Below are 12,574 nucleotides of genomic sequence, written 5' to 3' on the forward strand. Positions count from 1 at the left end.
GAGAGAGAATAGATCGTATTTAGAGAATGGAAAGGGTACTTGTTCAAAGGGCTTCCCACTTCCCTGGTGGCTCTGAGGTTAAAGGGTCTGCCCACAGTGCGAAAGATCTGGGTTCGATCCTCGGGTCGGGAAGATCCCCTAGAGAAAGAAATGACACCCCACTCCTGTAATTCTTCCCTAGAGAATCCCATGAACAGAGGAGCCTGGTAGGCTACAGTCCATGGGGTCTCAAAGAGTCGGACATGACTTCACTTTCACTGTTCAGAGGAAAAGATTTAAGACTTAATAAGAAAGCAGGCAAATAAATATTATTGAAAGGTCGGTAGTAACCCAAACTTCTTATATGGTCAGCCTCTCAGAGTTTATCTCTTTTCTTTCTTTCCAAGGTGAAATCCAGTCATACTGGCTTTCCCTTTGGTTTCCTGATGAGACCAAAGTTGTAAGTTTCCTTGTACTTTCTATCTAATTGCCTGGAACTTGTCCTTCTTTTATTCTAGAGCTGACAACTTCTTAATATTAAAGCTTCATCTTCTGAAGAGAAGTCTTCCCTGTCCTAATAATCTAAAGGCATAGCTTTTCAATCCATTTATTTATTTATTTTTGTCCTCCACCCAGAACATTCGCTGGTACTTAATAAATTTTAATAAATGCTGAATGAATGAAAAAAACAGCAAAGATAAATACAGGAATAAAGGTGGAAACAATCAATACAATTCAGTGAGGCTTACTGAGCAGTTACTTTTTAAATCCATTTTTGATGGAAGAAGAGATGTTAAGCCCTCTTGCACCCAAAAGGAAAAATGCTGATAATGACATAATACATACAAAGTTTGCAGACTCTGAAGATAGTACAAACAGTATCAGGCATTTTTGATTTCTGGAAGACAATCCATTTAACTCCAGCATGACAAATAATTTTAATGTGTCTATCACATATGCAAGAAACTGCAATATGATAACTAATTGTAATTAGTTGGTGAGAATTTGGTATAAGAAGTTTGTAACAGGGTCAAAAGATCAAACGAAGAGGCTTGGAGATGCTACAGTAAGACAAGGGAGTCCTGGTGTTCTTTGAGTAGCTAATCCTGTGATGAGATAAGTCATTCTCATATTAGGTCAAAGGTAACCTTTCAAAGGTGGCCTGCAAAGGTTTCATTTATTTTTCTTATTGAGAAATAGCACTAGAGGCTGCATTTACAACCTCCAGTGAAGGTTGTAAAGAAGAAGTAGCCTCTTTCAAATATTCATAATTTAAGCTTTTAACTTTAATTATCAATTAAATTCTTGCAGGGTTTCATTGATTGTTGAAAGCAGTAAACTGAAAAGTGTGGATGACCAGGTGATGGGTTTAAATATCTGTGGAAATAGTAAGCACAGTTAACAAGAAGAGACATGAGAACTGCCAAGTTATAATTTTCCTGAAACTTGCTTTGATTTTACTCAGAATCATCTTGCCTGATGTTCTTTATTTGAAAAGCAGTGGATAGGATACATAGTACTTGAGGAGAGTTGCCAGAGGGAGCAGTTATTAGGATAACAAAAGAGTCTAAGGAAATAAGCAATTAATTAATGAAATAGCAAATGAAATGGAAAAGAAACTATATCTTTAAATACCTGACCAACTGGACTTGGAATGGAGAGTGTGTCGCATTGACAGGAATCATCAAATTCCTGATTAGAAAGGAGCCTCACCAGTGAGTGAGCTAAAATCTGTACCAAATGCCGATTGACTCTTTTTCAGTCTCCCTAATAATTTGAATTATTTGTCCAACTTCTGCTTGATATTGGAAGGGACAAGGATCTTAGAAGAAGATCCTTTTGCCTCTAACTTTCAACAGACTCTTCCCATGTTTGGTCAAAATACTCATCCCTTTATCTTTGAGCTCAGACACAGAAGGAATGAATTGAATGTGTCTTTTATTTGGTTTCCCTATATCAGATGTGGAAAGGTTCTTTGTTGTTTAGCCATCAAGTCGTGTCCAACTCTTTTGAGGCCCTATGAACTGTAGCACGCCAGGCTCCTCTGTCCTTTGGATTTCCCAAGCAAGAATACTTCTTATTCTGTTTTAATCTCCTTCAAAGCTTTTATTTCTCATATGGAGCCATATCATGTCTTTCCTCTTCTGTTGTTCTGAATTTTGGAAATTTTCAAGCCTATATTTTATTCTTTCCTGCTGTAGGCTTGGTGAGTAATGATTTTTTTGTGTGTTTTAACATGAGGATTCAACAGTCCTGAGTAGCACCAGACCAGGTCAGAATGGTTTGCTCTTCCTGGTTGTGGTTATTCTAATTAACACTCACTGTCACATTTGATTTCTGTGATTACTTTCTGTTTAAGAATTTCTTTGGTTTAATACTTCCTGATATTTTGGCTGAAGAAAGGAAAGGGATATCAGTTACATCTAACATCTAAGATATGAGTGAAAATAATGAGCTTAGTGATTAATATGGCAAGTCTCAAATGTAAGTGTACATCCAATGGAATATATATGTATAAAGGCTATCACTGAATTCAGAAATGGTAGAAATCTGAAGGAAACTAGTTCTTTTTTTTTCCTTTGACTTTATATTATCTTTCCCTGAAAGTTGTCATGAAATGCAGTTTACTTATGATAAAAACCTAAATACTATTTAAAGAAAAAATTTAAGCAATATAAGTGAGAAATAAATCTAAGAGCTGGAGTTATACTTGAGCATAGGCTAATAGAAATTAAATATTTGTAATACCTGACTCTTTGTTTCTTACAAAGTAAATGCCAGAGAGAGAGGCATGGAATGTATGTGCATATGTGTGTGTGTGTGTGTGTGTGTGTGTGTGTGTGTGCGTGTGTGTGTGTGTGCATGGTTGCACACTCAGGTCCTTGCAGTATCTGAAAGACTGTATTTTCATTTCTGGTCACCACCTTAGCAAACTAATCAATGAGGCATGAACTGCTATCTGCACTGAAAGAAATGAAAAATAAACCAGAGATAATCCCTCAGTTAAAAGGTTATTCTGTGTGATAAAAGCTATTTTGTTAATTTATTTACTTACTGGTACAGAGAGATAAAGTGAAAGTACAATTAGGGAATTCTCATTGAAAGGATTTTAAAGGGCAATGATGACTTAATATTTTATATTATTTGATTGGCACAAGAACATTTTTAACTAAAATGTTTTGCAGCATATAAAAGTCTAAATTATTTTACGATAGTTTTTGTGTAACTTAAATTTCATATGTATTTACACAATTGATTATTCAATAAAAATAATCCTTAGATGAATCCTTAAGATTTTATATCTCTTAATTTAATGAAAGATAGCTATTTTTCAGAGAGATGATTTTTATATTTTAATGTATCCTGGTAATTTAATTGATACAGTATACTTTTTTGAAAATTATTAATTTATTCCTTTTCCAGGTGATTTATCCACCAATTATAACTTTAATTTTCAGCTAGTTGGCAGGCTGTGTTGAATACTAGAGAAATATAAATAAATAGAACATAGTTATTTCATACGAAGGCTTTGTGTGCCTAGAAAGAAATGATATACAAATTATTATATTGACATGGGAAGTTCTGTGGATGTGGATGTAAGTTAATGAGTTACACATACCTGGGGAGATTAGGGAAGGAGTGGATGTCAATTGGCTGAGGGTTTCCCCCATGAACAATTGAGTTCAGTTCAGTTCAGTTGCTGAGTTCTGTCCGACTCTTTGCAAACTCATGGACTATGCTAGGCCTCCCTGTCCATTGCCAACTCCTGGAGTTTACTCAAACTCATGTACATTGAGATGGTGATACCATCCAACCATCTCATCTTTTGTGATCCCCTTCTTCTCCTGCCTTCAATCTTTTCCAGCATCAGGGTCTTTTCACATGAGTCAGCTCTTCGAATCAGGTGGCCAAAATATTGGAGTTTCAGCTTCAGCATCAGTCCTTCCAGTGAATATTCAGGACTGATTTCCTTTAGGATGGACTCCTTGCAGTCCAAGGGACTCTCAAGAGTCTTCTCCAGCACCACAGTTCAAAAGCATCTGTTCTTTGGTGCTCAGCTTTCTTTATTGTCCAACTCTCACATCCATACATGACTATTGGAAAAACCATAGCTTGACTAGACAGACTTTTGTTGGCAAAGTAATGTCTCTATTTTTTAATATACTGTCTAGGTTAGTCATAGCTTTTCTTCTGAGGAGCAAGCATCTTTTAATTTCATGGCTACAATGGCAACCCACTCCAGTACTCTTGCCTGGAAAATCCCATGGACACAGAAGCTTCGTAGACTACAGTCCATGGGATCACAAAGAGTTGGCCACGACTGAGTGACACTGTTTCCCCATCTTTTTGCCATGAAGTGATGGGACTAGATGCCATGATCTAAGTTTTCTGAATGTTGAGTTTTAAGCCATTATTTTCACTCTCCTCTTTCAGTTTCATCAAGAGGCTCTTTAGTTCTTCATTTTCTGCGATAAAGGTGATGTCATCTGCATATCTGAGGTTATTGATATTTCTCCTGGCAATCTTGATTCCAGCTTGTGCTTCATCCAGTCTAGCGTTTCTCATAATGTATTCTGCATATAAATTAAATAAGCAGGGTGACAATATACAACCTTGACATACTCCTTTCCCAATTTGGAACCAGTCTATTGTTCCATGTCCAGTTCTAACTGTTGCATCTTGACCTGCATACAGGTTTCTCAAGAGGCAGTCAGGTGATCTTGTATTTCCATTTCTTTCAGAATTTTCCACAGTTTGTGGTTATCTCCACTGTCAAACTTTGACATAGACAATAAGGGAGAAATAGATGTTTGGTTTTTTTTTTTGTTTTTTTGTTTTTGGAACTCTCTTGGTTTTTCAATGATCCAGTGGATGTTGGCAATTTGATCTCTGGTTCCTCTGCCTTTTCTAAAACCAGCTTGAACATCTGGAAGTCCACGGTTCACGTACTGCTGAAGCCTGGTTTGGAGAATTTGGAGCATTACTTTACTACCGTGAGAGATGAGTGCAATTGTGCAGTAGTTTGAGCATTCTTTGGCATTGCCTTTTTTTGGGATTGGAATGAAAACTGACCTTTTCTTGTCCTGTGGCCACTACTATGTTTTCCAAATTTGCTGGCATGAGAGCAGCACCTGCACAGCATCATCTTTTAGGATTTGAAATAGCTCAACTGGAATTCCATCACCTCCATTAGCTTTTTTCATAGTGATGCCTCCTAAGGCCCAATTGACTTCACATTCTAGGAGTGGTCACACTATCGTGATTATCTGGGTTGTGAAGCTCCTTTTTGTATAGTTCTTCTTTGTATTCTTGCCACCTCTTCTTAATATCTTCTGCCTCTGTTAGGTCTATACCACTTCTGTCCTTTATTGTGCCCATCTTTGCATGAAATGTTCCCTTGGTATCTTTAATTTTCTTGAGGAGATCTCTTATCTTTCCCATTCTATTGTTTGCCGCTATTTCTTTGCACTGATCACTGTGGAAGGCTTTCTTATCTATCCTTGTTATTCTTTGGAACTCTGCATTCAAATGGGTATATCTTTCGTTTTCTCCTTTGCCTTTCGCTTTTCTTCTACTTACAGCTATTTGCAAGGCCTCCTCATGCGGGGGGCGCTCCGCAGAAAGAGAGAGGCAGTGGAACTTACCTCAGCAAAGCCGAGGGGTCCGGAGGAGAGGTGAGCCTGCTGTCCGCCAACCCAGCCCCTCATCTACGGAGAGACAATCAGACGTGACAGGGGTTCCGTCTAAGCAGTTCTGCTTTATTGCTGCAAGCTCTTGGTTTATATAGGCAAGCAAGGGGGTTTTGCGAGGGTTGGGCCAATCACATTAAAGGTCAAATTGTAATATGCCATAGTTGCACCAATCACGTTAAAGGTAAAATCTTAATATGGCATAATTGCACCAATTACGTTAAAGGTCAAGTCATCATGCTTCATTGTAAGAAGAGTCTATGGTGATCACCGGCTGTACACGTGCGGAAATCAAGAGAGCCAATCAAAAGTTTTAACAAACTTAGGCCACGCCCTCATATCGTCAGCCAGGCGCCATCTTAGTTCTAAACCGCAAAGCTAGCCCTTCTTTTTTAAGGTTTCCCATGTAGGGCCCCACATCCTCACACAACCATTTTGCCTTCTTTCATTTCTTTTGTTTGGGGATGGTCTTGATCTCTGCCTCCTATACAGTGTCATAAATCTCTGTCCATAGTTCTTCAGGCACTCTATCAGATCTAGTCCTTTGAATATATTTTTCACTTCCACTGTATAATTGTAAGGGATTTGATTTAGGTTGTACCTGAAAGGTCTAGTGGTTTTCCCTAGTTTCTTCAATTTAAGTCTGAATTGAAGAAAGTCTGAATTGGACTATTGAAGGAAAGGGCATTTCAGGCAGAAGGATTAGCATCTCCAAAGCATGAATATATAAAAATAGTTAAGTACCAACTGCAGACTGAGGCTGGGTAAGTTTTGGGAAATTACACTGGAGATAAATTGAGGCATTAGATCTTAGAAGTTCTTATCTGCTATGGTAAGAAATCTGGTGAGCAGGGGAAGATTTGCAGAATACACTGAAGGTATTAGAATGTTTTTTCTGTGTGGATCACCTAGGTCAGCATACTATAGGAACACAAGTGAAAAGACTTGAAATAAGACAAGAGCCATGTGAATGAAGAAAAGAGTGGGTAAAGAAATACCAGAGAGAGAATCAGTAGAATCTGGTGATCACTGAGTTGAGAAGTAGAAAGTACACAAAAGGAGATGGAGGAATTGGGAGTGACCCTGGGTTTCGCTCTGGAAATTGGATACATGATGGCTTGTTAACAGATATGGAATATAGTAAGTAATGTGGTGCAGGCTTAGGGTGAAAGATAAAAAGTTTGCTTTTGACATACTGAATCTGAGATACCTGTGAAATCTCCAGATGTTTGGTACAGCAATGGAAAGACAGCTCTGGAACTCAAGAGAAAAAGGAAAACATTATTTATTTCTAATTTTTTAGAAGTTTGTTTTAATCATTGATGAATTAGACCTCTGGTGACACAGACAGTAAAAAAATCCATTGCAGTGCAGAAGACCTGGGTTTGATCCCTGGGTCAGGAAGATCCCCTGGAGAAAGGAATGGCTACCTAGTCCAGTATTCTTTCCTGGAGAATTCCATGGACAGAGGAGCCTGGTGGGAAACAATCTATAAGGTTGCAAAGCGTCAGACACGGCTGTGTGAGTAATACTTCATTTTTTAATCTGATACAGAAATTATTGTGGGGTACAAAATTTTCCATCTAAGAAGTATAATTGTGTTTCCTCTTTCAGAAAAGAGAACCAAAAAAAAAGATTTATATTTAGAGCCCATTAGTTCTCTTACTCAACTGAAAGTTATCTTTTTACTTATATAGTTTATTTGAGACATTTTTCTCACTGGAAACTACTTTTCATTTATATAATCTGTATGCACTGGTAAGTATTGATAGCTATTAAAATTTCTGTTTGGTGTCTTTACCCAGTGAAACCAGGCAGGGCAGGAGGAAGAATAGGAACATTAAGATAGAGATAAGGTGAAGACAACAGCACAAATTAGGAACTAGGTTAGAAAAATGGACCCTTGGAAATCAGATAATACTCTGACTTAGCTTTTTTCTGTACGTTTGCTTCCCTGGTGGCTCAGACAGTAAAGAAAGTGCCTGCAGTGTGAGAGACACGGGTTCGAGATTTAGGAAGATCCCCTGGAGAAAGATGGCAACCCACTCTAGTGTTCTTGCCTGGAGAATCCCACGGACAGAGGAGCCTGGTGGGCTACAGTAGATAGAGTCACAAAGAATTGGACATGATTGAGCCACTAACCTTTTCTTTCTTTCTTAAAATTTTAACCTTTCTTGTTGATGTCTTAATACAACACAGACACAAAACACATGCATATACACATGTATTTTAGGGTTTCCCAGGTGGCACGAGTGGTAAAGAACCCTCCTGCCAATGCAGGAGACATAAGAGATGCAGGTTTGATCCCTGGGTTGGGAAGATTCCCTGGAGAAGGGCATGGCAACCCACGCCAGTATTGTGGCCTGGAGAATCGCATGGACAGGGGAGCCTGGTGAGCTACAGGTCATGATGTGGCAAAGAATCGGACAGGACTGAAGCAACTTAGCATGCACCCATGCAAACAAATGTACCTACACAACTGAATATTGATTAATAATTGACATACTATAACCAGTTAGTGTATGAAAAAACTTGCTGTTTTAAATGTTGCTTTACTTTTCAAAAAAGTACTATCTTGCTATATTATTCTGGGAGATTACCATTTTAAGGACAAGTGTTTTTACAGTGCCTAATGTCCTGGATTTTCTTGAACTGTCCCTATTTATGCATTCAGTTTCTGTATTTTAAACTCCTCTTATATCTTGAACAGAATTCTGATTTCTTCTCATTGGTATGCTAAAACCTGTTTTTACTATTACCAAAATCAGATCTACATGATATACCAAGTACTATTGGAAAAACTGAAACTGTTTCCATGAAAGTATACATAAAGCCCATAGGGGATAATATTCAAGGGGAAATAATCTAATTGAGTATCTATTTAAGCAATGTGATTAGAATATGAAAGTAATTATTAATTGTCAGTTTGTCATATATATGATATTTCTTGCAAGTATTTATATAGGCATTTTGAAAGCATGTCAACTAATGATAGAATAAATTTTTATTATTATATCATGCTTACTATAATACTATTTTTATAACATTGTAGTCCAACATTAAGAGTTGTATAAAGTTTGAACCTAATCTACTTCCATATGCTTTCGCATATTAGAAATTATATTTATCTCTCTATTGTTCTTGGATATAGTCACTTTTTTAAAAATGCCAGTACTCCTTTGACTAATAGAGGTGAGAATTGTGTTACTACAGTTTAATTCATTATGTATCATGCTGCAGTAACAAAAATAACAAATATATCCTTTAATAGTAGATTTGATCAGTTATGTCTTCATACTTTAATTGCCTATAGAAGAACATGAAAAAAACTTCTTAAGCAGCATTACCTTTTAAAACAGGTTACCATGAGAGTACAGTAACATGAGTTGGTTAAACGTAAGATCATCTAAATCTATGATCATTTAAATCATCTGCCCATTAATAATAGATCTAGGAGCTTTTATTTTTTGTGGGATTGGGCCTTATCTGGAAATAACATTTGGATTGATATAATTATAAGAAAACAGTAATATATTTCTGTAATTTACCATTTAGTCCTTGTTTTATTCACGTGTAGACTATTGAATTAATCTTTGAAACAATAGAAAGACATTCTTTACTAGAAATAGCTTGCTTTTGCCTTGACTTTGTGGCAAAATCACATTAGGGAACATATATGGTTGTTGAACCTGATTGCTTTAGCAGCCCTTGGGTTGATAGTATCAGGTTCCAGCTTGCCCTGCTGGGTCAACGTGGACCCAGGCCTTTAAAGAGAAAAGTTCAGGGAAAGTTCACTTCTATTGTTTTACCATGGTTACAAAACAGAAAGGGGGGGGAAAAAAAAAAAAAAGAAAAGAAGAAATCTTCAGTTTGTGACCTGTCTCTGCAATGAGTCCTTTTCTGGGTTCTTTTTGCTTTTGTCAATTAAACTTTGCAACAGAGAAAATTAAAACTTAGAGTATAGTTTGGATTGTATTCATTATGGATTACTCTATCATCACTCTTAGCTAATCTTCAGATAGCTTCAGTGTCTGTTGTTGTCATTGCATCAAGTGTTTAGATTAGTTTAATTTCATCTAAAACATTTCATTTTTTACTCAGTAGAAGTTTAAAAAATTTGTAAGGTTGCTATATTAGGAAAAGTTTGTTGATTTTAGAGGGCAAGCGGAATAACTTATTAAAAGTAATTTAACTTTGATTAAATTTGTTGGAATAAAGTGCTGTTTTAACTTGAAGAGGGAGATCATAATTTATTATTTTATTCTAGCTGTAAACTAAAACAACATTTTCATTTAAAAGAATTTGTTTACCCAAAATGGTAAGGAGTTATGATATGTAAGGGTCAGCATGACCTTGGCTTGGAGCAATCTTGAGTGTTTTTGAATATAGGTAAAAATTCAAACAAGTTCAAAATCCTAAATTTAGGCTATGTTTGCAAATAGTGGAAATTTTGTTCTAAAATATTTACCAAGTTAGTTGTGAGGAAGGTCAATGCAATCTAGTTTACTACACACTTTGTTCTGTGAGCCTATAAAATCTTATGATTAAAGAGTTGAGCAGTTGTGTTATTTTAAAAATTGTAGTTTTAATGATGCCCATCTTGTAGAATGTTATCTATATAACCCAGATATAATCACTGTCTGATGATATTTTGGTCTAACTTTGTCCATATTTTATTTTTTGCTATGAATTAATGTTTTTTAAAAAGTTTTCAAATAGAAGTTCTAATGAAATGACTTTTTTTGTAAAACATATAATTTATTTTATAGTACACATTCAAATGATTAACTATACATGCATCTGCATATATAGTAGCTATTTCCTTAAGTAACAGTAGTAGAATTTTTATAGTCACAGTTTAAAATACTGTTTTACTTTTTATTTGTTGTGCATGATAATGCTTAGTTTCTAGAGGTGAGAAAAGCAGAGAGGGAATTACATAGAATCAAGATAACAGAGTAAGATGAATCCTTGTAACTTTTTAGAATGACACTATCTCTGTTATGTGCTCATTTGTTTATTGATCCTTTGCTCTTTTGACTGGCACAATTTATTTTCCTTGAAGTCATCTATGCCAAGCATAGAATTGAACTTTTTCATAATCTAGATTGGGAGTAAGAAGGAAAAGGAAGAGGTTTAAATATCTACTTAAATTAGTCACAATGTATAAAGCACCAAGAACATTTCTTCTATAAATTTTATATACTCTCTATTATTCAAAAATAACATTTCAACTCTTTGCATAAATGCCTACACATATTTACAATATCACCTAAGTATAATGGAATTTTAAATGGTCTCCATACTGCTTTTATTAGCATCTGAAAGTTAGTCTTTAAACAACTAATTCTGATTGCATTTAGAAACGATGATCTTAACCTGTGATCCACAGATTTTTTAATATGATTTCTTCATACATTTAAATTGGAAAATATTTAATTTGTAGCATTTAGCATGTTTAACATTGCTGATTATCACTTCTGAATTAAAATGACTGCTTGAATAACTGAATCAGGCAGCTGGTAACAAGTAACTTAAGACTTGAATTCAGAGGTCACCTAGTCCTTCACTTATCATCAGACAGGACTTACCTCAAGGATTCAAGATAAATGGCTGCCTCTCAGATGTTAAAAACCTTCAAGAAGAGTCTAGAGAGACTTTACCTGATAACCTATTCTCGTGTTTAACTGCTCTAATGAGAGGAAGAACTATTTTTTCATATCTCATCTACATCCCTCCTGTTGCTATTTAACGGTTGATACTTATTTTTAATGTTATTTGCCTACTCTTTATTACTGTATGTTCTGAATTTATTATTGGCCAAATTTTCCCAGAGCGTGAATTGTTAGAAATAAATCTCATGCATTTTCAAGAATGCAGCCTAATATATGACCTAAACATATATTGCTTAACTTCAGTGGCCTTGAAACCATGTTTTTTTTGCTCCTTAAAACCACTTTATCCATAAATAAAGAGATATAACTGTTTATTTTTGTCTAGAATAACCAGTTAGGGGAATTATTAGATCCATTCCTGCTCAAGTGCTATGGAGATTTGTAATACGATCTGGTTGAAAAACATTTACACTTTCTACATTTTACTCCAGAAGTCAACTTCAAAGTTCCTTCCAAAGAGAAATTCTCAAAGACTCTCAAGACCTAGTACACGTTTTAAGTAAATTGTATGCTTCACAGATATTCCACTGGATTCATTTATTCTATTTTTTCATATAAGAATCTATATGAAGAATCAAGATAGGAAACATTGAATGTTTGAAAAGTATTCTGTCTTGTGTTTTACTACCTGACACCTTTAAATGATATCTGTTCAAAACTACTTTTTGTTTTTTAAAAATTCTATCTCTTTCAAATATGTGCAGTTAAAAAATTTAACTTGGTATGGATTAGAAGATACTTTTGACTACTCTTGTTTACTTTAACTTCTTCTTTTTTTTTTTTTTCTTATAACACTCATCCCACTCATCAGACACAGCTTCGTGCTTGCAGTTCACATTCAGGACCCACAGAAGTTGTAGTTCTCTTTCACCTCTGGGACTTTCTGTACTACTTCTTCAATCTCTTCTAATATTTCAATTTCATTGGCACTTAATCTTTGAAATCTGGCAAATATGGGAGGGACTTGAGATGGATTCCATAAAGTGAAGTGTAACTTTTTAAGAGAAAAATCAATTAATTAATCTACATAGAATTATTCCAAGTTCAAGGATTATACTCTTGAAGTCAAGGGTTGTCATTTTCTTTCTTTTCTATCTCACTTTAGACATATGCAGTCTTGGACTGTACTACATTATCAGTAAGTATCCTCTGATTACATTTAAATGAAAGATTCTCATGCAGTTAATGCATCTGTTTAAATCTTTTGCCCACTTTCTAAAATGGAATCTT

The 12,574-nt window shown here is 35.5% G+C and overlaps 1 protein-coding gene across 2 annotated transcripts in view; it reads left to right on the forward strand.

Moving 5' to 3' along the window:
* The window catches only part of DACH1 (dachshund family transcription factor 1), a 465,438-nt gene that overhangs the window by 153,482 nt on the left and 299,382 nt on the right, over window positions 1–12,574 (forward strand). The gene's annotated exons all lie outside the window — the stretch shown is intronic.

This window comes from Capra hircus, chromosome 12, assembly GCF_001704415.2.
Source record: "Capra hircus breed San Clemente chromosome 12, ASM170441v1, whole genome shotgun sequence".
Taxonomy (NCBI): Eukaryota; Metazoa; Chordata; class Mammalia; order Artiodactyla; family Bovidae; genus Capra; species Capra hircus.